Source organism: Misgurnus anguillicaudatus, chromosome 10, assembly GCF_027580225.2.
Source record: "Misgurnus anguillicaudatus chromosome 10, ASM2758022v2, whole genome shotgun sequence".
NCBI classification, from domain to species: domain Eukaryota; kingdom Metazoa; phylum Chordata; class Actinopteri; order Cypriniformes; family Cobitidae; genus Misgurnus; species Misgurnus anguillicaudatus.
In genome coordinates, this window is record NC_073346.2 from 12941229 (window position 1) to 12944599 (window position 3371).

The following is a 3371-nucleotide window of genomic DNA, read 5'->3' on the forward strand; positions in this document are numbered from 1 at the left end:
TAGCATTTATTTATTTCAAATCGGATCTAGTGGTGCACCTAACTAACAATATTACATAATACTACATAATATATATTGCACACTTTCAAGTGAGTGAACTATCATGCATGCCACACGACATCACACATTTACATTTCATTGGCTCACACACTTACAATGCAGAGAGAGTGAGTATACTGTGAAGGTATAGCATCTCTCAATGACTAATCCCTTATGTCTTAGCAAATACCGATGGCTGAATCAACTCCAGTGTGAAGGCATTCCCCTTCATTTCTTCTCTTTTTTGCTTGAATTTTAATGGAGACGAGAAAGGATATCCAATCAGAAGGTGGGAGAGACCACTGGTAGACAGACGGTGGGTGTCAGCGATGGTATAGACGGAGAGCGGTCGTAGCTTCCTTCCTTCCCGTTCCCCCTCTCATCGGCTTTCTCCCGTGGGTGGTACGACCTGGCAGATTACAAAACACCCCTCCCATGTGTCTCTCCACTCTCTGTGCCAGGGTGAGCCTACCGGTCTCCTTCTGCTGGAGCGTGTGAGTGCGAGAGCTGAGTTTGGAAGAGAGAAGAAAGGTGGAGAGACATAGACAGTTAATAAGAGAGAGAGAGAGAGTATGTGTGTGTGAGAGAGAGAGATCAGAGCTGGGAAGCTCAAGAAAACAACAGGACACAATCAACTCTTCTGTCTGCAAAGATCATGAGAACATCTGATGGGTAAGTACAGGCGACAAGATCACACGCACACATGCGTTTTCTCCTTATGTTGGTTCTCTAACCTGAGTGCCTGAAGATCACAGATCCTTTCATTTTAAAGTGACTGCACATGTGCAGAAGACACTTCTAAAGTGCATGTTTTTCTTCACTGATGCTTTGTCATATAATTGTGTTAACCTGTAAACCGTTGCGACTTACTTATCAGTCAGGCTCTACGTGATGTCCCTTTGGCTTAAATAATGCCCCCATCGAATATCTCCACAGGAATTTCATATGCATTCCAGACAAAAGAAGTGCACATCGAATCTGTATACCATACATTTTACATAAACGCTTTCCATATCACAACGCAACCCTAAGAGACAAAGAGCGCCATTCACGGCGAACCTGATCAATGCACAAACAGAATCGGTTCACGCACACGTGTGCACATGCCTATTCACTGGCACGCACATAGACACCTCACATTCAGATAAAACAGTAAGTATAGGATACTCAGGAGTCATACTAAGTTGCCTTTCATCCTGGATGAGATGGTAAAACATTGGGTGGCTTATCTTGAGACCATTTTAGCCTTTTTGCTTTAATGGCTTTAATATGTTGAGACCTGGAAGGCCAATGACTGTATGATGAGGATGATGACAGCAGTCAGAGGTCAGGTGTGGTCACACTGTGATGGCACCAAATGAACATGGTCATGGTGTCAGTTAGAGACACAGGCGCTGCATACAAAATCGGTTTTTGTATCATATATAGTTATACTACTGAATTCTGGATATTAAAACATTCGTAGGAAAATCTCTCTCTCTCTCTCTTCATTCTCTATAATGTATGTGTGCAATGTATGTCTGTATGTGTTTGTCAGCGGGGTGCTTCATTAGCGAGCTGAGAAAACCCCAGTATACCCGCGTCCGTCCACACAGGAGGCGTCAACCTGACATTTTCCTGCTCTGAGCTTTACTACAACACGAAAGGCCATTTACACTGTAGCACCATAATGCAACACAATCCACTGCTCTGCTGCTCGATAAAGATATGTAATCTGTAATGCTGAATGTATGTATGAACATATGTATGAACATACAAATTGTTAATGGCTAACCGTAGACTACACATGCACTTTATGGACTGATAAAATGATGTACTACACCAAGGAGATTGAATTGCATGCTGTACATTATTCCATCATTCACACATGTGTGTGGCGCACATTTGATGCGTTCCTTTGAATAAAGTTGACGTACGATAATGGCTACTTGATAATGATGAATGAATGACTAACGGCCTTAGGAAGCAATAACCTTCCACCCGCTGTGAGATACATATATTATATTTATATATGGCTTTAAACGATGCTATGATAAATAAAAGCCCTTATTGTGGTAAAAGGCACTATAAAGAGTGAGTTAAATTGTGCGTTTATCATATGTGCGTTGATCAAGCCAGTATTGCGCCTTTTTACACTTCCATACGCCGTATCCCGCTCAGGCCTGTTTGTCATTATCTTAATTGAAGATGACTCATTGGCATCTGTCAAGGATCATTTTGGGCCATGGTAAAAGTCACTTATATTACTCAGTGAATAAGAGATGAATTAGGTTCACACACCTCGGCTTGTTCAAGTTTTGCAGTGTGCCGTTCGTACTCACTTGCGCTCCATATGCTCAGCGTGGTTTTGGGTGTGGTGCCGTACGCAACCAAATGTCGGTCTAGCCGTGAGGATTTACCTAAGCTGGGTGCAGTTGTGTTACGCTGCAGAGGAGGCAGTTAATGTCATTTGTAAATGCAATGAGATGTATTTGTGACAGTTCAACGGCAAACATGCATCACTAGGTGTTATTGTCTCATGAGATTTATTAACCATTAATCCAATTTCAATGAGCAACAGATTTGTATGTATGATGCACATGCGTTTATCTGTTTCGTAATACGCAATTTGTGTTTTTAAAGAGGAAAAAGCAAAACCAACACTAAAGGAATAAAACTTACAGCTAAACAAGCCCCTGCAACTGTTAAATAATACTATACCTGTTTCTGTGTCTATAATGTGAAGTCTGTCCCTGTAGATGCGCTCACAAAATGGCCGTAGATTCAGAGCTGCCCACAGGCTCTGTGATTGACAGAATATTCCTGTGAGAATAGACGTGCACTATATGGCGAGCAGCTCGGGAAGCGTGTGTAGGCAGAATCACCAGCACGCCAGGTTCCTCGTCTTTGTTCCCCAAACCATAACCGCTAACAAAGGCAGTTAGGAAACAATTAATCGGATTTTCTTTCCGTTACGTCTGCATTTGTGCATTGCAAATCAGATCGCACCGTAAAGACGCGGGGATATAAAGCTACACGCACATGTAAAGCGAACGAGCGTGACGTTTGCTTTGTTTCCACTGCTTGGATGATTGATAGATGAGGTTTAAATTGTTGAATGTTGCACTTAACATTCCTCTATTGTTTAGTAAGCAGGTACAATGGGTGATTTTGTAAATACCATATAAAGAATATTTACGAATTAATATGTGTTAAGCAATGCAATGCAAAAATTAAATTTTATTAAATGACACACATCACAGTCGGCATATGCAAAACTGCCAAAATACAGAAAATTCAGCTGCTGCATTAATTCGTACTTAAATCGCCCGATGAATGCATTCAAATTAGCA

The 3371-nt window shown here is 41.5% G+C and overlaps 1 long non-coding RNA gene across 1 annotated transcript; it reads right to left on the reverse strand.

Moving 5' to 3' along the window:
• Positions 1-412: 412 nt before the first annotated feature.
• Positions 413-3045, reverse strand: LOC129448615 (uncharacterized). The gene is made up of 3 exons (XR_008645789.2): positions 2740-3045; positions 2361-2463; positions 413-546 (listed from the first exon to the last, which is right to left on the reverse strand). It is a non-coding gene; the product is annotated as an uncharacterized lncRNA (long non-coding RNA).
• Positions 3046-3371: the final 326 nt, after the last annotated feature.